At 34.4% G+C, this 27,687-nt stretch overlaps 2 protein-coding genes across 3 annotated transcripts in view; both read left to right on the plus strand.

Annotated features, from left to right (window-relative positions):
- Positions 1 to 27,687, plus strand: part of LOC147010090 (protein FAM200C-like) — a 527,036-nt gene that overhangs the window by 190,487 nt on the left and 308,862 nt on the right. The window lies entirely within an intron of this gene.
- LOC147010092 (glutamate receptor ionotropic, NMDA 2B-like) overlaps positions 1 to 27,687 on the plus strand; it is a 244,428-nt gene that overhangs the window by 15,023 nt on the left and 201,718 nt on the right. The window lies entirely within an intron of this gene.

Below are 27,687 nucleotides of genomic sequence, written 5' to 3' on the forward strand. Positions count from 1 at the left end.
GGCTTAGCCAGACTAAGCTATGATAAATAAGAGGCTGAAGGAGACAGGACTTTATACATTGGAAAGGAGACAGTTATGAGGAGATATGATAGAGATGTTTAAGGTAAGGAAGGGTACAGACAAAACAAGTACCGAAAAGTTCTTCAACAGAATAGACTGCAATATGACTAGTTGTGAGAGCCTGAGAGTAAAGAAGAGGAGAGTGAATGTGGTAGTAAGGCAGGGTTTCATTCAGAGAGTACTTAATGCATGTAATGATCTACCTGGAACCTGGACGCATTGGAGATAGAAGCGTATGAGGATATTGGCAGGACTTGCAGGTAGCTTGTGTGTGGATGGGTGATTGCTACTGCAAGGGGCATTGAGAAGGGGGTTGGGGGGGGTTGCTGCCTCTGGGTCTGGGGTCCGTTGAGGGCCCAGGCTTCTCCTATAATTTCTTTTAAACAGTACAATGAAACCCCTCATTGACTCATCCTCATTTCCTCATCGTTACATTTAAACACAGAAGCTGATTTTGATTCCCTTGCCAGCTTTCTTGCCGGAAACAAACCAACATTTACCGCTGTTAATGGTACAGGTTCAAACTTTACAGAAAATGGTTATTAACCAGAAATGTGCTTCACAAAGAAGTTAGTTTGTATCCTTTTTGTCCAAAAAAAATTTTTTCAGTAGAGAGAGGGTGGGGGTGGGGGGCCAGAGGTTAGTAGGGTAAGAATACTGATTCTGGCTCACTTTTCCCCATGTAAATGAATGGGGGATTTTCAGCGATTTATATTTTTTTTCCCTAAAAATAAACCCCCCTTTTTATCCCAAGGTATATTTATTTGTCTCCCCTTTTAACCTGGAGGTTGAACCTCATTGAATTGAACAGCTCACTCATTGAACCTATAAAGATTTGTTCATTCTCAAATTCCTTCAATAGTTTAATTTTCTTTGCACAATAATCCCCATCTAAAATATTGAAAAACAAAACATTTGAATCTTTATATATTTTTAAGATACCCCATTTGTGCCATTACGAAATGATAAACTTCTCTTAATGCTCTCATCTGACCACCTCCTGAGCCACATATCATTTTGAGATTATAGTAAATTGTTTTTTCATTGTTCAATTGATAACCATCAAAGTTTTCAGTCCATTCAAGGATATTCATTTTTTTCTTTACATCCTCTAACTTACTAGTTTTTAAATTAATTCGCTTATTTGTTTTATTTACCTTTGTTTTAGTTATTTTTTCAATAAGACTTATTTGATATTTTTCACATTCATTATGTTTTCCATTTATATACCAAGACTGAGATTTTCTCCACTCTTTAGTTTGATTAATACTTGGTTTAACCATTTATATATTGTGAAAAAACGCGGCGGCAGCCCTTAAAAAACCCCAACCCATCTTCCCATCGTTAAAACATAATCTATTTTATACACTCTATCATACAATATCCATATGGAACACAATCTATTCCATTATCTAAAATAAATCTCTTATCATCAAAGGCTCCTAATGCCTTTTTATTTACTTCTTCACTATATATGTTATGTTTATAACTTCTTATTGTATTCATTTTCCTATATTCTTCTTTCTTATTCATCAAACAATTATAATAATTTCTAAAAGTTATTGATTTCTTTATTACATATTTCTTTATTCCCTTTAACCTCTTATCAATCTGTTCACCATACTTATAAGCATATGCCTTTGCTCTCAATCCAATAAACTCACTCATTACTTTTCCACCCAACTCATCCTTAAACTTACCAATAACCTTTTCATTCTTTTTGGAAAATAACTCACTCTTCTTGCTGAAATTACTTGTATCATATACTCCAATATTTTTCTTCATATCTTCATAAACATCATCAGTTTTTATATCTAGGATAAAACTATCAGTATCCATATACAACAATGAAACATTTTCACCATACTCTTTCTTTAAGTCATTATACAAATAATCATACATCAATATCTTTGATAAATCAAGAACTGCTGTTCCAATATAAATTGGTTTATCCATTACAATACTTTCCTTTTTCATATGAATTGCAGAAAAGTTCTCTGAAAAAACCTCTTCTCTCTCAAAACTTGGTTTATTTATCAATCTCGAAGCTTCTTTCCAAGATGTTGCGAATCTAATGTTTTGCCTGTTTCTAACATTTTCCATAGTCTTTCCAAATACAGCATTATTCATTAATTTATAAAAGTCCCCTTCAAATTTTACTTTTGTATTTGCTCTCATATCTGTATTGAATTGAATATACTTTTTCACCCAAGGACTTTGTTTAAATTTTAAAACTCTATGAATTTTAGCTACTCTCAATCCTTCTCTCAAAAACTGTTTTAAGCTTCTCTGATGCAAAACATATCCCTCTTTATCATAGAATGTTGTTAATAACTTTTCTGTTGATTTACCTTTAATATTAAAACTTTTATGATAATCACTTAACCATTCTTTCTTTGGGGTTTCTTTCTCACATGCAAAAGGAAGATCTTTATGCTTATTATGAAGATCACTCGGGTACCTCAAATCAACTTCAAAATAATAACCTTCTTCTTCGTCATTCAATTCCTCTTGAGAAGAAATAACAATATTCATCAAAGCCTTTTCATAATCCTTTTCTTCCACCCACTCTAATTTACCATAAGGCAGAGATTGAGACATTGCCCATCCATACAAATTATTAGCATCAAAATACATCAAATAATTACTATCTTTTTCACTATCATAATTTGGAAGATATTTATTATTTGCTTTAGCATATCTTTTTGAACATACTTGTGATATTCCACCTCTCTTGGACTTCTCAATCATCAAAAGCATATCCACATCACTGATTAAATCTATATCTTGTTTTGTCATTTTCAACATTGCACTCCAAGCTAAACCAGGAGCTGTGAAATAGTGGGCAGGATCTAATCCATAACAATTTTTATTATGACAGAGTGATCTAAAAGCTTCAAACACATCAGCTAACAATAAAACATCTGTTTTTAGATATAAATCATGATATTCTCCAAGGTTCTTTATCTTAAATATTTTCCATATTTCTTGTGCGTGTTTATATTCCTTATCACTTATCTCTTCTTCATAAAGGTTATTATAGAAACTTTCTTTTGAAGGAAGTTGTGTTTCTTTAAATCTCATAAATGAATCCATATAATCATAAGGATAAATTCCCTTACTTGTAAGAATTTTCTCTTTACTTTGAATTTCATTCCTTGTTTGAATTTCCTCTCTCGTAAGAATTCCTTCTTTAATCAGAATTTCATCTTTAATCTGAATTTCCTCTTTAGTTCGAATTTTCTTTATAATTAGAATTTCATCTTCAGTTAGAATTTCCTCTTTACTTTGAATTCTCTCTTTAATCTGAATTTCCTCTTTAGTGAGAATTTCCTCTTTTGGAAAGAATGAATTAAGATTTGGAAAAGAGTCCGTGGAGCTTAGATTTGATGCGAGGTAGGCTAGTGGTGTTCCCATAAACTTGTAAGAATCTAAAAACCTAATACGAGTTATAGGTTTTGTGAATATCATTTTTGAAAATGAAATATACTTTTGACTTGTGTTTGTTATAGCAGAAATATTCCCTGGTGTTTTTGAAAGTTCATTTATAAATAGATGTGTATCATAGTTGGCGCTGTTGTGAAGAAAGACTGGAATAAAAGAAGGTAATTTATAATTAAGATTACAACAGGAATGAGCGGGACCTCTATATTTACCAGTAAGATGACAATGGTCTCTAACTTTAGACTCCTTAATTTCCCCCTCACAAATATGACAGATATTGTTCATTCTAAATTCTAATTTTTCTTCTTTGGTTAATTTCATCGGTTCATTTGTTTCTTTCATTAATTTAGTGAGTCTTATACAATCCTTTTCTAATCGTTTTACAAACTCTTGTGAAGCATTTTTTCCACGATAATGTTCAAGTTTGTTATACTTTTCTCCAACAGATGATTTGATAAAATAACAGAAACCACAAGGAATATGTTTTTGATATTTATTTGTATATGGTTCTTTTAGATTAGGAGAAGCAGTATTTATCTTTTTAAGGATACATTCAAAATCAGCGTATATCACAAATGGGTGCATGATAGATTTATTATAATCTTCAAAATAAATCTTTTCACCAGGTTTAGGCATTGTAATTACAGCTGATTTATGATTACTACAATATTTTGAATGTTGTTCTAATCGTTCTTTTGTATGAAATGAATTAAGACATCGCTTACAAGGATATATTTTGTTTGCTGTTCTGAATACCTGAGAAGAGATTAATCTTGATAAATTATTGATGTATGTGTAATGTGAATTCTTTCCAACACTAAAATATAAAAGGTCAATGTGTGTTTCTTCATTTTTATAGTTGTTTGAAATTTTTAATATTTGAACTTTGTTTGTATCCGTTAATCCATATACATTAATAGAAAGATTATTCTTTTTCTCAAATTTAGGAATATCTGTTAATGGCATTGGGAATTTAAAATCTTTAATGTCCAAGGTATTCTCATATTTCATATATTGTTTTACTCTTTCTGAATTACATTTTGGTGGATGTAAGTGAGCAAGAACAGACCAGAGAAAACATTTATTATCATTGTTCTTAATATTAACAACTGCCTTCTTTAGTTTTATTTCTTTTGGTAATTCAACATAAGAAGAAGCTTTAAGAGGGTTTGATTTTAGAATGTGTATATCTAAAAAGATGATTTTTTTAATATTGAATCCACTTCCTACCACTGTATTATCAACATCCTCCTCTTGTCTTGATAGTTCTTCATAAACCCCACTATTCAAAAAATCTTGAAATGATGTTATAAAATGAAGATCTGTTCTCATATAAGGAGTTTGTTCTTCATCTTGTCTTTTCATATTCATTTTCACTCCCATATAAAACTTTAAAGTTTTTATTTCTTTTAATGTCTTTTTAATAAATTTTTCAACATCGGGTTTCACTATTTCAATTGATTCAGCTATTGATGATGGACTGGGTTCTCCAAATTGAAAAATCCTTATTTTTATATGCCCTTTAAATGCCTCATCAGTGTTTTTAATATAATAGTCTCCCTTTACTTTAAACTCATTTTTCTTGTGTTTTTGTGATTGAAGATGTTGATTATAACTACTCTTCAAAACATCCTTTGAACAGATATCACAATGTTTTCTTTCCAACTCAAGAGGAGATATTTGATGAAATAGATTAAATGTGTGTTTGTTGGTTCGGAGGTGTTTTCTATAATGTTTATATTCGTGATTACAAACATCGCAGTACGTTGTATTCACCATATTTATAGAATAAAACTTTGCTTAAACTAAAATTTTCTTGATGAAAATTTCGTTTAATTTATAGGTGAATCTGTGCTTAAAAACATTTTATCCTCCAACTTTTTCACTTAATAAATACAATGTTTCAAGACACAAAAGACAAGTTTCAATCAATCTCTTCATCTGTTAAAGATACTGAGAAATATGTCAAGGATGTAAAATTGAACAAAGATAAATATAACAACTATTGGATAAAAACTATTATGGTAAATAATATGAGTTCTTCAATTTCCTTCAGTGGAAGGGCTTTTAGTATACCTGGTAGAACATCAATTAAAGTATCTCTAACAAAAGTTTCTCCTCTCCTTCTAGTAATATATTCAAAACTAGAAAAAGCAATGAAACAAGAAAAAGTATCAAAGAACAAAAACCTTATGGATGAAGCTTTAGAAAGAAAAGATAAGACCATCTGTAATATGCAAGGAGAAATTTGTATTTTTTTCAACAACCCTAAAGATGTAAATCTTGATGAAATAAAGGATGTTAATATATCAGGTGAAATGACATTTCGTTCAATAGTAGTTAACGATAATTTTAAAATTACCTTTAATATAAAAAATGTTGTCGTTGAATCTGATAATGAAAAAAAGTATATCGATATCGATGGTAATATACAACTGAAAGTATAGATGAAAGTATAGCATAAATATGCTAGACTTTCCTGATTCTCCATATGACAAATTTGAGAATTGTCCTGCGTGTGAAAGACAGGGATTAAACACAGAGTCAAAAGCCTATAAACAATGTATATTCTGTGATTATCTTCTAATTAATGATAATAAAAAATATAAAAAGGAAAATAATTCTTTTACATTTACACCAAAAATGAATTACTTTACAAGATTGATTAGAGAAATGAATGTAAAGTATGAGGATGATAACACACCTTTCCTTACAAGGGAAGAAACTGAACGTATAAGAGAAATGTTCAAAGGATTGTTGTTGTATATTATTCATGGATGTAATTTTCAGGGAAATATCAACACAAGATATTGTATAAATAAAATAATGGATTATCTTGAAATTAAACCTGAACTTAGGATAAAATATAGAGTTTCTAAAAAAGCCAATAATAAATTAAATAACCTGTTTTTCAAATATATAAATGAATGATTTTTTACCTATTTGGGAAAATAAGATAAAATTTAACAACCATAAAAATCTCCCAAATTCATTAAGATGTCTCATAGTTGGTTCAAGTGGATGTGGAAAAACCTGCTTACTTTTAAAAATGCTCCTCACTCCCAACTTTTTAGATTATGATAATTTAATAATTTTCACAAAGTCGAGTTTTCAACCAGAGTATCAACTACTCTCACAAGGTTTTAATGCTGGTCTTCAAAAAGAAGATATAATAGGTTTATTTAAACGTCAAAAAAAACCTAAATGATTATAACATTGAAGATATAATTCAACTATTTTGTGATACACAGAGATGTAAAAAGAAATCAAATCTTATAACTTGTATTCTTAGTGATAATACGGATGATATACCGTCTCCCCAAGATTTGGATAAATCAAAAAAGAACCTCGTTATCTTTGATGATTGTGTTAATGAGAGAAACCAAACGGTAATGGACAGCTACTACACAAGAGGGAGACATTCTTCTTGTAATTGTATTTATCTTAGTCAATCGTACTTTCAACTTCCTCGTCGTTCCATCAGAAACAATGCTAATACTTTTATTTTATTCAAGTTAAATTCAATAGATATCAATAATTTTTGGAGAGATAATTGTTCTACATTATGTAGTAAAAAGAAATTTGAGGATTATATGAAGCACACGACTGAAAAATATAAATATATTGTTGTGAAACAAGATGAGATATTAAGGGATATATTTTTTGTTTTATAAACAATTACATATATAAATGACAACTATTATTATAAATCTTGTGGGTAAATCTGCTTCTGGAAAAAACTTTCATAAATCAAGGTTCTTGTGTAGTACAAATGAGAATATTGTAAATTTACTTAAAAAACACCCCGTGATACGCATTGTATCAACAACAACGAGAGCAATAAGACCTGGAGAAGTAAAAGGTGAAGATTATCACTATATTTCAGTGGAGGAACATATGCGATTGAGGAATGAAGGACAAATATTTGAGGAGGTTTCTCTTGGTACAACAAAATATTCACATTGTAAGAGTGAGTTAAAGAAACTAAAATCTGGTGGTGTTGGGATATTAGAAACTAATCCAGAAGGAACGAGACAAATTATTAAATATCTGAGCGGAGTGAAGATTTTATCATTCGGTTTTGATGTTGATGAAGAAACTCAACACAAACGTATGAAAAGCAGAGATGCAAGGATTAGTGAAGAAGAAATTACAACTCGCATTAATGTTAATAAAGAATTTGATGAAATATTTAAAGAAAAGGATTTATTTGAACACATCTACTTGAATGATGAAGAAAAGGAAAATTTCCCTGTTGATCTTTACAATTCATTAAATGATATTTTACAATAAATAAATGGATACAAAAGAAAGAGCAAGAAGATTTAAGGAACATCGAGAGTTGGTTTCAAAAGTTGTAAAACAACAGGAAGACATAAAGAAGAAACGCAGACAGAAACTAACGGGCGAAGAAGCATTTGAAAAAAAACAAGAGAAATTTTTTAAACCACTTTTAAAAACTTCCCAAGAAAAATGAAAGATGTTTCCACAGTTCCCACAGTAGAATATACTCCTAGAAAGCTTCAAATGTTAAAAGATTTCAGTCAAATGACGGAGGAAGAATTAGAGCATATTGGAGAATTAGAACATGATGAAGGTTTATTTCAACAACTGGAAGAGATTAATCAACCCCTGATTATATTGTGAATGCTGTTCAAAACAATGAATATTCAGCGGATTCAAAAACCAAAGCAGGACTCATTCCAACAGAACAACCAGCAATATTTCATCTTGTTCAAGAAAAGGTATTGATATTTAATGATGAATTAAGGTTCTTAAGTTCTGCTCAACCCCTGTTAAACTAACTCCGAGATTAATGTTTCTTCTCACAAAAGATGGAAGACAAGGTTCAACTGTGAGGGATGAATCAAAGTATATTGATAAACCATTGGATATGGAAAATAATGATGATAGAGTATATATTGATTTGCTGAACACTCTAAATTATAAGGTTATTCTTTCTGGTAAAAGTAGGAAGAATGAGAAGGAGAAACACATTATTCAGGCTTTAAGTATCCTTGGTTCAGGTATTAGTTTTCTTCCAAATGACCCATCGCAATTAGTTAATAGACTGTTATTGTTGTTCGGCAGTAAGAAGGCTGGAAATAACAATTGTTTTAATGAAGCATCAGCCATTTTAGACCAGTTGATGAACATGAAAATAATTAATAAATCTCAATATAAAGACATTTTATCTCATATTAAATAAGATGAGAAGCACAATCCTGAGTTTTAATTTCACAACAAGCGACCACACATCTTCATTCCCATACCCACTACAACTTGACACAACAAAAGAATATGAGGCATCTTTATTGTCCATGGAGACTTATAATACCTTATTTAATATAACCGAGAAAAATGACAAGTTTAGTTATAATCCGGGAAGTGGATACAAAACGATAACAGTCTCACCCGGAGCATACGAGATTTCTCAAATATCTTCCGAAATTACTCGTCTTATGAAAGAACAGGGTGATGAACCAAAAAATATTGTTATAAACATTCAAAAACATACTTCAAAATCAACGATTAAAGTTAAAAATAACTACAAGGTTGATTTCACAATTGATAATTCATTTAGAGAGTTATTAGGTTTCTCCTCAAAAAAGATTGAAACTAATGGGACGTTTTTCAGTGATAATGTCATTCAAATATCCTCAGGAATAAATTCGGTGTTAATTCACTGTGATTTGATTGATGGTGCTTATAATGATGGATTAAAAACAAATACAATATTTTCATTCAGCGCATACTCAACCCCAATTGGTTATAAATTCAATATGGAGCCTAAAAATTTGGTTTATCTACCTGTGTCAGGAAAAACCATACACAGAGTAAATTTTAGGATAACCGACCAAGATAATCGTGTGATCTCTTTTAATGGAGAAGTTATATCCATCAGAATTCACCTACGTGAAGTTTTTCAATAAATAAATACGATGGTTATTGTGAGGAAGCACGAGTTGGGAAAATATAAAATAATTACAGGGGATGGGATGTTCCTTTCCCCGTACTACAAGGGTGAAGGTATGTATCTTGGTAGAGGATACTATAAACCTAAGAGACAAAGGGGTGTTGGACATCAATTTAGAGGAGATGGGATAATTGATACTCTCATGGGTATTGGTTCAACTATTCTTAAACATAAAGACCTAATTGGTTCAACTGCTTCTGCTGTGGGAAATGTAGCAGGTGCTGTAAAGAGTATAAAAGATGCTCAGAAAGAATCTCATAAATTACAAGCAATAAAAGAAATTAAGAAAGGTAAAACTCAGTTGTCCCCCAAGAACGACAGAAAATAATTCAAATACTTGGATCAGGGTTTCAAAAGTTTTAACATCTTTTTTCCTAAATAAATACAAGTATGGAAGCAATTGATAGTATCTATGATTTGGATGATACTATTATTATCTCAAACTCCACTAAAAAAGAAGATTACTTCAAGGTAAATGCAATAACTGGAACAGACTGGAATACAAATGGTACAAAAAGTTTTGAAATAAATAATCAACAAACCTATTTGAATCTCTCCGAAAGTTTCTTGTTGTGTAAATTTAAATTCACTAAGGCTGGGAATAACACAAACGCTACACTTGTAAATGATTTCTTCTGGAAAATGTTTGATAGTGTGCGATTGTATATTGGAACACAAGAAGTTGAAGCGGTTGATTATGTCTCTGCTGTATCTGAAATGATGAAATTTACACTCTATACATTCAGTGATAGAATGGGAAAGGGGTCTGTCGAAGGTTTTATTCCTGATATGTCAACGGGAACAAACACAGACCCTGGATATATTCAAAGGAAAGGAATGTATAATGATGATACAAAAGCAGAAAATAGTTTTACTGTGGCAGTTCCTCTTAAAGGTATATTTGGATTTTGTGATTATGATAAAGTTCTGTATGGTCTTAAAATTAGATTTCAACTACAAAGGAATGATAATGAAAATAGATTGCTTTTTGGTGTTGGTAATGCTTTTGGTGATCAGAATAAATTTGTAATTGAGGAGATGAGTTGGTATATCAGTGAATATACTCCTAATCTTAAAACAGAAGAGATGTTGAATCGAAGACTTAACTCAAAAACCACTCAGTGTATCATACCTCAAAAGAAGATGTCAACACGTTAAACTCAATCAAACTACTTACACGTGGAATTTGGGTGTTCTGGAAGGAAAGCCACGATATCTGTGGATGATTTTTAAAAAGCCAGATGGTGATACTGTGACTGATAAGAATAATGCATTGAGTGATAATGCTAAGGTGAAACAACTTCGCGTTTCTCTAGATGGAACATTTTATCCACGAGATAGATTGGAAATTACTTGGGAAAAAAATGATTTTGCTGAAGCATACAAGTCTTACCAAAAGGTGTGTGAAAGTAATGGAAATAAAGAACCTATTTTGGATATGACAGCATTTAAAAGTTTGTATACAATCTATACGTTTGACCTGAGCGCTCAAAAAGAAACTATAAAGTCTAATCGAGTGGATACTTCCCTATACATTGAAAGAGGAGAGAGTGAAGAAGTTGATACATATTGTTTGCTTTTGGAAGAAACAGAATTGCAGATTAATACAGATAATGGTGTGATGATTAGTCTCACATAATTTTTTGTTAAATAAATGAGTGGCAAAGTACCAACTGGGGTATATGTTAATCAAATCAATCTTCATAAACTATCATCTTGTGTTCAAAATCAAAAGCCTTGTACGATTAACGTTAATACAATTCAGAGAAAAGGAGCAGTAAGAATTGATGTTTTGCTCACAAGAGAACAGGTTAAAATCTTGAATGACACTGGCTCACTTAAAATTAAAATGACAAAACCAATGTTGAAAAAATATTCAATAAGAGAGACGAGTGGAGGATTTCTCCCATTTCTAATTCCTTTATTTGCTGGTTTAAGTGCGGTTGGAGCATTGACGGGTGGTATTTCAACAGCGGTGAAAACTGCCAACGAAAGGAAGGCTCAACTCCAGGCTCAAAAAGAATTGGAAAGACATAACAAAGAGTTGGAGAAACAAATTAGTGGAAGTGGTGTAATTGTAGATTTTGCTGAAAAACTTGAAGGTCTGCCTGATAAAGCGAGATTGTTAGTTGGAGATATGCTTTCTTCTATAGCACAAGCAGGTGTAAAATTAACGAAAAGAGGTAATGGATTATATCTTTCTAATAAATAAATGAGCATTGATGAGTGGTTGAAAGAATTTGGAAAGAATACAACATCAAATTTACAACTTGTCAAATATTGTAAGAAATTAAAAATTCATAATGTGGTTATTTGTATGAGAGATGAATTAACAAATGTGTCGAAACATACAAAGAATATTATTATGAACTTAGAAGATAATGATGGGAACGGTTCTCATTGGGTTTGTATTTTTAATAGTCAAGACAAATATTATTTTGATAGTTTTGGTCTTCCACCACCTGTTGAAGTCATAAAATTCTTACAGAATGGTGTTTATCAAACATTTCAAGTCCAAGAATTAAATTCCAAGTGTTGTGGTCAATTATGTCTATATGTGTTATTTCAACTCAACAAAAATAAAAAATTTTATGATATTATTTTTAATCTAATATAAATGACTTATGTTGGTAAAGATGGTTCTATCTTTGGTGTATCTCAAGAACTGGATATTGATTTATCAAATTATTATACAAAGGCACAGGCTGAACGATATAAATATAATATAAACAAAAATATTAACATGAAAAATGCTTATAAATTAAAAAATTATCCAAGCCCGACTGACGCGAATGACTTGGTGAGATTAAGCGATTTATCACAATATATATACTTAAATAAAACGGCTGTGTATTCTAAAGATACAGAAGTGTTGATATTATCTCCAGGTCATACAGAATTCACAGTTCGAATTAAAATAAATTTTTATAAAGAAGGGCGTATCGTTTGTATGAGAATAGAACAATGGGGGTATGATATGAATGATTTAGGGTATAATTGGTCATTTAAAATTAACCTCGAAGACCTGGAACAATTAAATCAGTCTCGTAAGGAAGAATATTATCCACTTGGTATCGAGAATGAGTTTTGTGGAGCCACGATTAGTAAACAACAAATAAAAGAATTTAATAAGGGTAAATATAATAATGGTTTTGCCCTTGTTTATCTCATGAAAACAGAAAAAACAGGATTATATATAATAAGTAAGGAAATACAAAATGATTTAACTATGGGAAGATGGGGAGGTGTTTCGTGCCATAATATTATTCTAACATATATTTCTAATACATAAATGACAGCAAGAAGGCTTCAAGAAAATTATCATTTCTGTGTCCAAGCATACCTTCAAGAAAAGGGTATTCGGTATTTTAATAAATATGTTCTACAACATAAGAATGAGGTATTTTCAATAAAAGATTGGCATTATGCTGATGTTGATAAACCGACAACTTTAGATTTAATTAGAATGTTAAATAATGAAAAAATTATAAGGTTAAGAAAAGGTAAGGCTCTTTTAGAAATTCAAAAGAAATTTTATTGGTTTCCTGTTGTAAAAAAAATTATTTTGGATACAGGAATAACAAGAAATCCTGATGAATATATGTATAATATTCTATGGGGTGTAAACGATTCAAGGATAGTAAGGGATGAGGAAGGAGTTGAAGAAGAGAGGGAAGAGGAGGAAAAGGAAGAGGAGGAGAGAGAGAAGGAGGAAAAAGAGAAGAGAGAGAGGGAGGAAAGAGAGAGAATGAATAAATATCAAAATATGGAAACCAGTGAGATTCAAAAAAGAATAGAGGTATTAAAGAAATTAACTTATCTCACCAGGGAGGAATACAAAGAATTAAAAAGTCTATTTGCAATACTTTCAACAAAACTATTAGCATCGTCAAGCTATTCATTTTAATTCAAGTTTTTTCTTAAATAAATGGAGGAGAGAGTGAAGGCATTTCTAAGGATTCTTTATGTTTTAAAAATTAAGATTCAAATGTGCATGTTGGAAACTAAAAAGGTTTTTGCACTCTGCAGAAATTTTTCTCATAAATAAATGAGTTATTGTCTCAAATGTAAAAAGAAAACTAATACTAAAAATATTTCATATATTAAAAGTAAAAATAACAGGGTTATACAAAAAGGTATATGTTCGGTGTGTGGTTCAAAAAAAAATCAATTTATCTCCAAACACAAACTCGGAGGAGATATACAAAAGTTTTTATCAGGAAGTAAATTTACAACTACTGGAATACCAGGGAATTACATCTTCCAGGGTATTCTTTCTGTGGTCCAGGCACAAACTTGGATAAAAGATTAGATGAGGCAGACAATCCTAAATCCTGGAGTAAACCAATCAATAGAGTTGATGAAGTGTGCATGAGACACGATATTGATTATGGGAATACCACAACGTTGGAAGAAAAGCATGAAGCCGATAGAGAAATGTTATATAATTTGTCTCTGATACAAAATCCAACCTTGAGAGAAAAAGTTGATAGGTTCATCGTGAAGAAGATGATTAGTGCTAAATTGAAACTTGGACTTGGAAATTCAAAAACTTATAGGCTCTAATGATGCCATTAAGACTGAAGAGCAATTAGCTGATGAATTACATAAACCAATATTCACAAAGTTTCAGAGAAGGAAAGTTTATTCCAAGGAAGTTGATTATATCTGGTCTGCTGATTTGATTGAACTCAATAATGATAAGGGGTACAAGTATGCTTTAACCGTTATTGATTTGAGGAGTAGATATGCGTGGGTTGTTCCTTTAAAAAACAAAACAGGTAATACTCTTATGTTAGCTTTTCAACAGATATTTAATAAAAGTAAGAGAAAACCTAAAAAATTGTGGACTGATGAGGGTAGAGAGTTTTATAACAAGACATTTATGAATTTTCTAAAAAATAACAGTATTACATTATACAGTACCTTTAATGAAGGGAAGGCAGTTGTTGTTGAACGTTTTAATCGTACCTTAAAAGAGAGACTATATAAAAAATTCACACAACTCGGTTCACAACAATGGTTATCTTTTATTCAGGATATTGTGGATAAGTATAATGACACGATTCACACGTCAACGAATATGAAGCCATCAGAAACATTTACAAAATTAAAATATGAAAAAGAGATTAATGTCAGAAAACCTAAGTTCAAAGTTGGTGATATCGTAAGAATATATAGGTGGAAATCTCATTTTGAAAAGGGTTTTACTGAACGATGGACGAAAGAACTTTTTAAAATTGTTGATGTAATAGATACAGTTCCTTGGACTTATAAAATATATGATTTGGAAGGGGAAGAGATTTTAGGTTCATTTTATTCACAGGAATTACAAAAGACAAAACTAAGCAGATAATACACCTTTGTGGACACTCGAGGGTCAAGTCCGAGGTGTATAACAGTATATAATGTGTGTCAAGGGGTGGACGTTCTTACATCTGTGAACCCCAAACACAGAATCCTCAACTGAATAGTCAAGGCTTAACTTTTGTTTGTGTGTGTGTGTGTGTGTGTGTGCAATGGGAGCAATAGGTTGGCGCTTCACTCCCTCCTACTATACACCGTTGTGGACACTCGAGGGTCAAGTCCGAGGTGTATAACAGTATATAATGTGTGTCAAGGGGGACGTTCTTAGATCTGTGAACCCCAAACACAGAATCCTCAACTGAATAGTCAAGGCTTAACTTTGTTTGTTGGTGTGTATGTGTGTGTGTCCCAACCCTCACATTCAAAATCTCAACCCCAACCCTCACATTCAAAATCTCAACCCCAACTCAATCCTCACCCAACACAGTCTTTTTCAAAATGAGATTTCCACCTATATATATATATATATATATATATATATATATATATATATATATATATATATATATATATATATATATATATATATATATATATATATTTTACGTTTTTTTCTCTTCTTCCAATTCTGTCTTTTAAGGCTTTCAGGTTTGATGACGTAAAAGGGGGAGTAAGCCTGCACTTTCTTCCCAGAACTTTCTTGATCTTGCTCCCATCAAGCACCATCCGACAAAGAACTACATCGATAGGTTTAGATCCCAAAGAGTGATAGCAACTCCAAAAGTCTCCAAAATATAAATAAATAAAATAATAATAATAATAAATAAATAAATAAATAAATAAAAGCCCTCAAAAAAGTTTCAAGTGTCCAACATAAACCCAACTTTCCAAGTCTTCAAGGTATAACCACATTCCCGTTGAGTTTCCAAGATATGTATCACATTGTGAGTTATCAATCCAGAACCCACATTTCAAGTATTCAAAGTAAAACCAACTTACAAAGTCTCTTAAGGATAACTCATTTACTAATTTTTTCAAAATTTGTGAGTCTCCAAGGTAGGACCCATATTTAGAACCATCTTGGCAGAACCCTTTTCCTGAGTCTCCAAGGTAGTTATTTAAACCATCAAGGCAGAACTCATTTACTGATTTTTTCAAAATTTGTGAGTCTCCAAGGTAAAACTTGTATTCTGGCTCATCAAGGTATAACTTGTTCAGTGGGTATTGTCTTGATAACTCACAATGAGTACTATTGCTGTAAAACTCTTTTTCAGGATTTTGCTGGTCTCCAAGGTATAACTCTTTGGTTGGGTCATCAAGGACGAACTCGTTCTGTGGGTCTTGGTCGCTCATAAGGTCTTCAACCAAGCCAACAATTTCGCCCCAAGTTGTAGCAAAAGCAGTATTTTCATTTCGTATTTCAGACACAATTTCCTGTGAGAGAAAATAATAATGTATTAATTAAGTTATTTAATTATTAAATGAGTATGCTTCAATCAAAGTTTGAAAATAGGAAAATAAAAAATCTTACCTCAATAGATAAGAGGTTTGAATCCAGTTCATCAACTTGAAGGTTTAGTTCCATAGAAGACAGAGAGTTCCAAGGAACACCAAAGTCATCCCACTCAAGGTCTTCAACCAAGCCAACAATTTCCCCCCAAGTTGTAGCAAAAGCAGTATTTTCATTTCGTATTTCAGACACAATTTCCTGTGAGAGAAAATAATAATGTATTAATTAAGTTATTTAATTATTAAATGAGTATGCTTCAATCAAAGTTTGAAAATAGGAAAATAAAAAATCTTACCTCAATAGATAAGAGGTTTGAATCCAGTTCATCAACTTGAAGGTTTAGTTCCATAGAAGACAGACAGTTCGAGACAAGCACACAGAACACCATTGCCAGCAAGAACAAATGTTTAAAATGGAGCCTGGGTTTGAAGCTTTTATCGAGAAAGACTGGTGGGTGTGGTTTCCTTTGGAAATTCCCTGGGCAAGCCTAGGCAAGCCTTCATTGGGAAATTTTTCAAAACCATAACATGCTGGAATTTTCTAGTGATTTCTTTGTGAGTCAGAGATGAACTGGAAATGATGTAAGAGTGGGCGGGGCTTAGCAAAAGTAGGCGGAGCTTAGGAAAAGTGGGCGTGGCTTAGAAAAATACCTTATGAAAAGTGGGCGGAGCTTAGCAAAAGTGGGCGGGGCTTAGCAAAAGTGGGCGTGGCTTAGAAAAATACCTCATGAAAAGTGGGCGGAGCTTAGCAAAAGTGGGCGGGGCTTAGCAAAAGTGGGCGGGGCTTAAAGAAAAGTGGGCGGGGCTTATTGAATACCTTGTGGAAAGTGGGCGGGGCTTAACAAAAGTGGGCGGGGCTTAAAGAAAAGTGGGCGGGGCTTAACAAAAAATAACCTGTGGCTCAGGAGGTGGTCAAACAAGAGCATTAAGAGAAGTTTATCATTTCGTAATGGCACAAATGGGGTATCTTAAAAAATATAAAGATTCAAATGTTTTGTTTGTCAATATTTTAGATGGGGATTATTGTGCAAAGAAAATTAAACTATTAAAGGAATTTGAGAATGAACAAATCTTTATAGGTTCAATGAGTGAGCTGTTCAATTCAATGAGGTTCAACCTCCAGGTTAAAAGGGGAGACAAATAAATATACCTTGGGATAAAAAGGGGATTTATTTTTAGGGAAAAAAAATATGAATCGCTGAAAATCCCCCATTCATTTACATGGGGAAAAGTGAGCCAGAATCAGTATTCTTACCCTACTGAGGTTGTTTGCTATGGGGCCATGCTGGCTCTTGATGCCCCTGGATACTGCTGTTGGTGTAGCGCAAGCATGATGCGCCGAATGGCCTCCTCCCATACCAAAATTCCTTCTGTATCCTTGTGTATGTGACCTCGCCAGGCTTGACCTTTCCCAAGTTTCCAGTTGGGGAAGTGACGTCACAGCAGGTGTGTCTCAGAGACTAGGTAAAAAAGTCAGTGTCTTAATCATTGGTGTCCAAAGCATAGTAAATAACTAAAGAGGCTCATTCTGATGACTATTTATCTACTTTGATAATTACACAGCTCTAAACTTTCGTACAAATATTGTCACGTGCATGTGGGGCATGGCCCCAAAATAACCGAGTAGTCCGATTTGCCGAATAGAACGGTTCGTGCGACTATACCAGTTGCATGCGTAAGCCGAACGGTAGTTGGTGACCTGCCTGGCTGGCATCCTGATGGTAGAGCAAGAAGACATCTCCACATTTATAATGAGCAGTTTTATGGCAGTAATGGAAATAGTAAGCACAACAAAATATAGGATGGTTCTGTTTAATCACTGACAATACACAAAATGCAGGGCACGAATCACAATGGGCCTCAAGGGAAGACTACATCAAATCAAATAACTGACCAAATACAGCAATGGAACAAATACAATACGCACTGAACAATTATGATGACAAAAAATAAATACCTCCCCAAAATGGCCATGGAGGATCTGGTCTGGAATGGCAGGGAATGCAAAATGGAGGAAAGACACTTCAAGCCAGGGGGCCAGGTCAGAGTGCTAGTAGTCCGACCTACACCTCCAGCTGGCCATCTGTGGCGTACGCTCCTCCACTATGGAGTAAGGGGTGTGTACAAAACAACAGGGAGGTAGAGCAGCGAGGAGTACCAGATCTATCGGACAGCTTGGCACTCTACACTCGATAATCCTATTGAAGTTTGACCATTATCGTACGTCCACCAAGTATGTACGCAGTCATGACATTATATATTTTATTTGTTTATTTGTTTATATATGCATCAAAAAATTAAAAACCTAGAGAGTTCATAGAACACCGTACCCTGCACGGTCTTGAGAAAAAGGACATGGGCGGGGGGTCTGCGAGCGGAAAATTTGATTGGTCGTGATGACGTAAAATGACGTATTTTGTCCAAGTACTGCAAATCGGAAGGATTGGGAAAGTGTCAACAGGGCGATTTGTGTTCTCCAGTGTTCAAGTTTTTAATTCAATCCTTACTATATTTCACAGACCGGTGTTTGTGTGTTTGGGGGTTTGTTTGTCCCGCTACTCCTCCTACAGTTCTGTGCCAATTCCATCCAGACTTGCTGCAGAGAATCAGCATGACCCCAATTAATGTATAAGGGCATTTTTGTCTTTGCCGGTGGTCTTGGGGTGGGGGGGGCAAGGGTGGGGGGAGGACGCAAATTTCCATCTAAATGTGTATCTTGTAGCACTGCCTCCAGGTGGGGGAGGGTATGACAAATCTCCACCATTTACAGTCCACTATTCCTGTCCCCACGTTTACCGGTGCAGTGAGGTGTTTTGAATCATAAGGAATCGGTATGTTTTTGCTTCATGCATGTAACCTGAGTTTTATTTATGCATTTATTTTTGCATATGCAGAGCTGTCAGTTGCCTATACACATCCCAAATAAAGGTACGTGTTAGAAGAAAGTGTTGCATGCTTGGAACAATATCGTCCACAGGGCGGGTACTCTTCTCATAATAATAAACACAGGTATGCTTCAAAACAAAAAGGGATGGGGTAGTGTGGATCACTATCACTATCGCTACCATCCATGTAACTATCACGACACAGGTATCACCCACAACCAATCACATACAGTAACTATCATGACCCAGGTATCACCTACTACCATCCATGTAACTATCATGACACATGTATTACCCACTACCATTGACGTAACTATCACGAGACAGGTATCACCCACTACCATTGACATAACTATCATGACACAGGTATCACTCACTACCATCCATGTAACTATCATGACACAGGTATCACCCACTACATTTCACATAACTATCATGACACAGGTACCACTCACTACCATCCATGTAACTATCATGATCACAACACAGGTATCACCCACTACCATCCACATAACTATCACAACGCAGGTATTACCCACTGCCATCCACGTAACTATCACGACACATGTATCACTCACTACCATCCATGTAATTATCATGATCACGACACAGGCATCACTCACTACCATCCACATAACTTTCACTTGATATGGAGAAACTTATTGAGCTAAAACCAATTTTTAGTCATTCATAAATGTGAATATATATTCTCAACATAATATCCATTTTGGTTATTTTATTAATCCCTATAACAGTTTATGAATGAGCTTGTAAATATAAAACAAGAAATTCAAGCCCTTAAAGGGACGGGAGAAATTTCAAGAGTCTGTACTTTCACACATGTACCGTAATAATGAACAAGTCAGCACAGTAGATGCAATTTGAACCTGAAGCAACAGCATCGTGAGGCAATTCCTTGGCCTGTAATGGAAACAGGGGACAGGGGACAGGGGAGGAGGCGATGGGGACACCAACAGGCAGGAGGCTCCGTCAACCTTGGCCATACTGTCACGAAGTAATGTAATGTCCACAAATGCCATAGATTTGCCAGCAATGGACGTTGATGGACGTCAAAGATCATACGGTAGACAAGTTACTCTTACAATTCTCCCTTTGGGTACTAGTTTGAGGAGGTCTTGGTCAAGCCTGGATGGAAACTTTATTTATTAAGGTTCATACAGAATTTGATTACCTTGTTCTTTCGAAAGTGGAAGTTTTGGTAAAGAAGGCAATTGTTTAAAAATCAAGGTTTGCACTCAATAATCATAATTTTGATTCTTTCTTTTCTGGAATTTAGACAAATTGATTGTCTGGAAATGAAGCAAATTTATCGTTTTTGTTTGCAGTGCATATCAACACTAATATAAGGCAATGTGTGTGTGTGTGTGTGTGTGTGTCTGTGTGTGTGTGTGTGTGTGTGTGTGTGTGTGTGTGTGTGTGTGTGTGTGTGTGTGTGTGTGTGTGTGTGTGTGTGTGTGTGTGTGTGTGTGTGTGTGTGTGTGTGTGTGTGTGTGTGTGTGTGTCATTGAGTCAGTGTGTCTCCTCCATAACTCCAAAACTATAAAAACCTTACAGCCTGAAACTTTGCATGCATAATAAGAAAACACCAAGGAAGTGCAAGAGTGAATATTGGGTGTTTGGGTTAATTAAAACACCCCTTTTAAAGATAATTAACGGCCTTGCTTAATTATATCCTTTATCTGGTGATCCTCGGCCACCTCGCTCCATGGGGTCTTAAGGCATTTCCTGGGTAACCTTGCTGGGGTTTGAGACTACCATGTTTTTTGGCCTGCTCAACCATGCCTTGACTTGGAACAGGCCGCAGCGATTTCTGAACGATAAAGTTGTTTTCACTTTCCTCACTCATATTATTGAATGCCTGTTCATCATAGCTACGAATTTCTGGGTGCATTGCAATGCTTATAAACATACGGAGATGTTAGCGTTCGTGGCTTGACATTTTGGTCATCTCCAGGAGTTGTATGTTTAATGTGTCGCGAATCGCGTGCCAAACTAGCCGTTTCTGAAAAACCGTTTTGGTGGAGCACTTGCTTGAGTGCTTAAATCACTTGGTGAGCGCTCTCCAAGCTGCTTGGTTCTTTGTTTCGGTAAAAGTATCCGTGCTCTCAAGGGAACATCGATTAAACAGACATATGTTTCCACCTGTGTTGGGCCCTGCGGTGCTGTGTGGTTGATGTCTCGGGAGGTGCAATTTTATTTTTACAGAATATCGTTTTGTTTAACCTTCAGTGCGATCTCCCAAGATAATCCACCCCTCACTTCAACATCGATACATACACCACTGGTCAAAAGTTTTAGAACACCCCCATTTTTCGGTTTTTACTGAAATTTAAGCAGTTCAAGTCCCGTGAATAACCTGAAATGGAACAAAACTAAGCGGTAAACTGCCAGAGGTTAAAAAAAGTTTAGGTTACTAAAAACTGAAAAATAATGTAAATTTCAGAGTTTATAATAAAGGCCCTTTCCAGGGAACAAGTAATGGGTTCGCAACTGCAGCTGTTCTGCAGCAATGGAAGTAAATTAAGCCTTGAAAGTTGATGGAAACAATTCCTCCAGGTGTCCCAACGTTTGTTGATTAGTTACAAACCCTCTGTCTGTATAAAAGCGGTGTTGGAACAGATTGTGTTGCTACACCCTCTGAAGCATTATTTGGACAATATTGCACTGCAGGAAGTAGTATATTGCTGTCATAATGGTGAGAAAAAGACAATTAACAAAGGAAGACAGACAGACCATTATAACCCTTAAAAGTGTATGTCTTTCCTTTGGAGAAATTGCAAAGAGCCAAGGTGTCAGTGAGTACAATTTCCTACACCATCAAAAGGCACTTGGAAACAGGAGGAAACTCTGACAGGAAGAGGTCTGACAGATCCAAAGCCACAACACAATCAGAAGACAAGTTTCTGAGAGTCAACAGCTTGCATGATAAGCGACTCACAGGACAGCAGCTTCAAGCATAGCTTAACACTGGTCAAAGTAAGGAAGTCTCAGTTTCAACTGTGAAGAGAAGACTTCGAGCTGCAGGTTTGACAGGTCGAGTGTCAGTAAGAAAGCCATTGCTAAGATGGCAAAATAAGAAAAAAGGCTTGCCTGGGCCATGAAGCACTGCCAGTGGACTACTGAAAACTAGAAGAAGGTCTTACGAACCGATGAATCAAAATTTGAAATCTTCGGTTCATCACACAGGGTTTTTGTATGCCGCCAAGTAGGCGAAAGGATGGTTCCTCAGTGTGTGACACCAACTGTCAAACATGGAGGAGGAGGCGTGATGCTCTGGGGCTCTTTTGCTGGATCCAGAGTCGGCAACTCGCACAGAGTGACTGGCACCCTGAACCAAAATGGCTACCACAGCATATTGCAGCGCCATGCATTACCCTCTGGTCTACGCCTCGTTGGTCAGGGATTCATCCTACAGCAAGATAATGATCCAAAACATACCTCCAGGCTATGTCAGAACTATCTTAGAAGAAAAGAACAAGACGGTAGACTTAAAATCATGGAATGGCCAGCACAGTCTACAGACTTAAACCCCATCGAGCTGGTTTGGGATGAACTGGACAGAAGGGTGAAAGCAAAGCAACCTGCAAGTGCAACACATTTGTGGGAACTTCTGCAACAGTGTTGGGAAGAACTTTCGGAACAATATTTGATTTCCATTGTGGAAAGAATGCCACGAGTATGTTCGGCTGTAATATGTGCAAAACGTGGCTACTTTGATGAGTCAAAAATGTAGATTAAATTTTGTTCAACAAAACGATTCCATGATTTCTTTTTTATCTGCAAATGTTTATTTGTTCTATGCTTTAATTTCAGAGTACATTGAAACATTAAACTGCTAAAATTTCAGTAAAAACTGGAAAAATGGGAGAGTTCTAAAACTTCTCACCGGTAGTGTATATAAAAGCAATAAGGTCCATCTGACCAGGTGTTTGCCGTGATCTGGTTGTGAAGGCAGAGAGCAGAGGTGGACATTTTGTGTTCTGCGCCCTGATATATTTTTTAATTTAATCTTGCTAATTTCCCACTTGAATTCCTCTTTCAAAGAACTCTGTGTAAAGGTTAATCTTTGTGCTTGTCATTTTAATGTATTTTATGCGTGTGTACGTCAGTAGATGATAAATGGGGTTTCTGGGACTCCCATTCAAATGAATGGGGAAAAAGTGAAAAACTTTCTGACTCACGCCCCGAAAGCCCAAAATTGGAGACTGATTTTCTCCCCACCTATCCCCTTCCTTCCTAAACAAGCAAATGGAAAATTGAGACTATGAATGATTGAGACTTACGCATTAAAGCACTTCTTCCCGCCAACATAATCACAGTCCTTTTATATTTTCATTTCACTCAAAGAGCGAACCAACGAATATTTGTTCATGTTCTACTTGAGGGAATAACTTCATTTTCTTATAACATTCATTTCCATCGAGTATATTCACAAAGAATAACTTGAAACTTGCTTCTTGGTATAAGTGTCTTTGTTGAGCAGAAATGAAATGATAAACTTCTCTTAATGTTCTTATTTTACCACCGACTGAGCCAATATCTTTTTGAGATTGGAGTAAATTGTTTTTCCATTGTTCAATTGATAACCATCAAAGTTTTCAGTCCATTCAAGGATATTAATTTTTTTCTTTACATCCTCCAACTTATTTGTAATTAAATTTATCCGCTTATTTGTTTTATCTACTTTTACCCCGGTTATTTCTTCAATAAGACTTATTTGATATTTCTCACATTCTTTTTGTATCCCATTTAAATACCAAGGCTGATTACATCTCCACTCTTTGGTTTGGTTATTGCTTTGGTCTATCATTTATAAATCAGTAAAAAGATGGCAGTAGCCTGTTAAAATTCCCAACCCAATATCTTAACACTTATACTTATAACCATAAGGTGATAAGGGAGACCATTGATTCCATTCTCCAAATATATCTTAATCATCAAGAGCTCCTAATGCTTTTTTATTTATCTCTTCTGTATATAATTGATGTTTATAACTTCTTATTGCATTCATTTTTCTGTACTCATCCTTCTTTAAGGTTAAACAGTTATAAAAATGTTTAAAGTTTATTGTTTCCTTAATTATATTTTTCTTTATTCCCATTAGCTTATTATCACACCTTTCAATGTTATTATTATCAATATATGTAAAAGCATAAGACTTTGATCTCAATCCTATAAATTCACTCATGACCTTCCCACCCAATTCATCTTTAAACTTACCAATAACCTTTTTATTCTTTGATGAAAATAACACAACACCTGACTTATAATTACTTGTATCATATATATCAATATTATCAATCATATCCTCATACACAATATAAAACTATCTGTATCCATAAATAACAATGACACATTATCCTTAGACTTTGATTTTAAATTATTATAGTAAGAGTCATACATTAACGACTTTGACAAGTCAAAAATTGATGTTCCGATATAAATAGATTTATCCATTTCAATACTCTCTTTTTTCAAATGAATTGCACAAAAAGTTTCAAACACATCAGCCAATAACAATACATCAGTTTTAAGATACAAATCATGATATTCTCCATGATTCTTTACATTAAACTTCTCCCAAACCTTTTTAGCTTGTGTATAATCTCTCTCTGAAATATGAGTTTTATTCAACTTGCAATAGAAACTTTCCCTTGAGGAAAGTTGTGTTTCTTTCAACTTCTCAAATGAATCCATGTTGTCATACGAATGTATTCCCTTTTGTGATAAGAGATCAATCTCTTCTTGATTTGAGAAATGTGACTTAAGATTCAGTAAGTTTTTAGTATTTGATGCTAAGTTAGATAATGGACTTGCCATAAACTTGTATGTGTCAAGAAATCTGATATGGGTTATGGGGGATGTATGAATTGTTTTTGTGGATGAGATGTATTTTTGATCTGTGTTGGGAATGCCAGAAATATCTCCAGATGCCTTTGAAAGTTCATTTATAAATAGATGTGTGTCATAATGAGTGTTGTTGTGAAGAAAAACAGGAATAAAGTTTGGGGGCTTGTAATTAAGATTACAATGGGAATGAGCTGGACCTCTATATTTTCCAGTAAGATGACAATGATCCCTAACTTTGACCTCTCCCTCAATTTTCTCCTCACAAATATGACAGATACTGTTCTTTCTAAATTCCTTTTTCTCTCCCTTTGTTAATGACATTAGTTTTTAGGTTTTAACCATTATTTCTCTTCGTCTTATGCAGTCTTTTTCCAATCGTCTTACAAACTCCTCTGAGGCATCTTCTCCTCTGTAAAGTTCTAACTTGTATTCATCACCAACAGATGATTTGATATAATAACAGAAACCACAAGGAGTATGTTTTTGATATTTATTTGTGTATGATTTATTTGGATTTGGAGAAACAGTATCTATCTTTTCAAGGATACTCTCAAAATCAGCATATATCACAAACGGATGTTTTATAGATTTGTTAAAATCTTTGAATGATATTTTTTGAACCTGCTTTTGGTAAATTGATTACGGTTGATTTCTGATTACTACAATATTTTGAATGTTGATTCAATCGTTCTTTTGTGTGACAGGGGTTGAGACCTCTTACAAGGATACGTTTTACATTTTCTCTTGTATAGTTGTGATTTGGTTAATCTTGATAAATTTTTGATGAAAGCATAATGTGATTTTTCCTTTGAAGTAAAGTGGAGAAGGTCAATGTGTGTTTCATCAATTTTATAGTTGTTTGAAAATTTTAATATCTGAACTTTGTTTGTATCCGTTAATCCATATATAGACTAGACAGAAAATCTGAAAAGACACCTGATAAGTAAGGTTGAGGCATTTCTTGTTAAAAGTTGGTAACGAGTGTTTATAACCTAATTCAAGTATGCTGAATGCAAAAATGCTTGTTACCAAGCTCAATTTTGAGTCTTTGTTGTTCAAATTTACATTTTAAAGTTGGTACCAAAATTGCCTCGTCAGCCCGATAATGTATTTTCTTTATCATATTCCAGCATGATCATCCTGCAATTTTTTTCACTTCATAAATTACATGCTCTTAAAATTGTTGTTTGGGTTGTTATTTATAGCATTGTATCACAACAATCAGCAACATTGTGATATGTTGCTATGTTCCAAGTGCAAAGATAGTATTTGAACGCCTGTAGATTTGCCACCTATGGTCAAATTAGAGCTGACTTTCTGCAAAATCTCTCCAGTGGTTTTTACTGGATCAGTGAAGGTCAGCATGTATTAGATATGGCTCTGTTTATCAGCTGGTGCTTGTTAAAGATTCATTGGGATTTTATCAAAGTGCAGACATGTGTTGGACCAATGAACTAGCCTTTTTAGAAAAGCCAAAGAGATCCATTTTTTTAGAAAGAGATCCATTTTTTTAGACCAATGAACTAGCCCTTTTTTTTAGAAACTAGCGTTGCATGACCCCCTGCCTAAAAACAAGGCACAAACATTCTCAGATCTTTACAATGTCTCCAGGAACGGTGCAGGGAAAGAACAAATACTGAAGGCAGATAGGAATATACTACAGCGGCTTGTGGCGTCATTTGAAGCAGGAAGACAAGTAGATTTACCAAAAATCTTAAAACATGAACTGATGCCAGTCCCCCTTTCTCTGGCAGAAACTAATGGATCTCTTCGAGTTGGAGACAAGTCCTTGCTGGTGGGTGTATTAACATCACAAAGGTCCACTGTACAAATCCATGAATAGATGTTTCTAGTCTCAAAGCGAAACATGAAGAAGCTGATACATGTCTCATACTTCATTACCTTCATAGTGAATCACAGGATGCAGTTGTGTCAGCACGGGACACAGATATACTTGTGCTACTGTTGGCACATTTCAATACAATGCCATGCACCAACCTCTGGATGAAATGTGGAACAGCACTGAAACCAAAGTACATTCCAATACATGAGATCATCAATGACTTACCTGATGTATCATCTGCATTAGAATCACTGCTTGCCTGTCATGCCCTAACAGGCTGTGATTCAGTTTCCTACATAGTTGGGCACAGTAAGAACACTGCATGGAAGATCTTCCAGCAACACCATCAACTGCTGAAAGATCTGGGAAGAGGTGAACTTAATCAAGAAACAATAACAGCTGCAGAGAATTTTCTGTGCAGAATTTATGGTCTAGAGGAGGTGGATAGTGTTGATAAGGCAAGAGTCGTATACTTCACTCGTTCACGTTCATTGTCCTCTCTTCCTCCAACAAGTGATGCCCTCTGCTACCATATCCAGCGATCACATTACCAAGCAATGGTGTGGTTGCAAGCATTCTGTGCATATCCTAACTTACCTGAACCTACTGCATTAGGGTGGAAACTAGTTGATGGAAAACTTACTCCAGAGCTGATGTCCTTCCCAGCAGTGCCAGAAAGTTGCATTGAAGTAATTGTATGTTCTTGTAAAACAAGGTGTAGTACAGATCGATGCAAGTGCCGTAAGTCAAGCGTCTTCTGTATTGGAGCATGCAAGTGTCATTTGCTACCA

This window comes from Eptatretus burgeri, chromosome 17 (genome assembly GCF_056783735.1).
Source record: "Eptatretus burgeri isolate ZD-2024b chromosome 17, Ebu_testis_v1, whole genome shotgun sequence".
Classification (NCBI taxonomy): Eukaryota; Metazoa; Chordata; class Myxini; order Myxiniformes; family Myxinidae; genus Eptatretus; species Eptatretus burgeri.